Raw genomic sequence first — 732 nt, 5'->3', positions numbered from 1 at the left:
AATTTACACCCTTCGGAGGGGAGAAGCAGCCAACGTCATCATGGGCGGCCTTGCCACATTTACCCCAAGTGGCTTCACCCTTACATCCTAAGGTGGTGTGCCCAATGCACTGGCACTTAAAAAAGCTCATTGGCTTAGGGACATATGGGCATACACTGTTGAAGGTAAGGATTAAGGAGTCAGATTTCATCAGAGCGCCAGTAACCATTTTCAACATATTTTGCAAGTCAGCGATCCCTTTCTGAGCCCAGTCGTCCTTCAATTCCTCCTTGGGAATATCGACAAGATCTCAACAGGTCGCAACATCTTTGCTATAGCTCAAGGTGTTGTGGAGCTCCGTTTCTATGGCGTATTCACCAAGACATTTAGCTTCCCAGAGGTTTGTTTCCTTTTGAGAATTATCAGTATCAACCACCAGCGAGCCATTGCACAGTCGTTCGACGGATTTCAGTGAACATGCGATGCCCTCCAAATCTTTTTGAATATAAAAGGTGAAATTTTGTCGAAACTGTTCTCTTTCCGTTTCACAATTAAAAACCTATTCTGACTGGCAGTATGTGGTCTGTTGCTATGCATGAACAAATTCTGTGTAACACCTGAATCTGGAGTACTGGCTACATGAGCCTTGACAGGGTGACAGTATCTATCTGTGGCCCACCCATTCCACTGGGAGGTGGAAGAGGAAACTTCGAAGGTTCCATCTAGGTCCCACGAGCAGCTAGGGAAATAGAA

This window comes from Schistocerca americana, chromosome X, assembly GCF_021461395.2.
Source record: "Schistocerca americana isolate TAMUIC-IGC-003095 chromosome X, iqSchAmer2.1, whole genome shotgun sequence".
Classification (NCBI taxonomy): domain Eukaryota; kingdom Metazoa; phylum Arthropoda; class Insecta; order Orthoptera; family Acrididae; genus Schistocerca; species Schistocerca americana.
Note: the sequence above shows the minus strand (reverse complement) of the source record.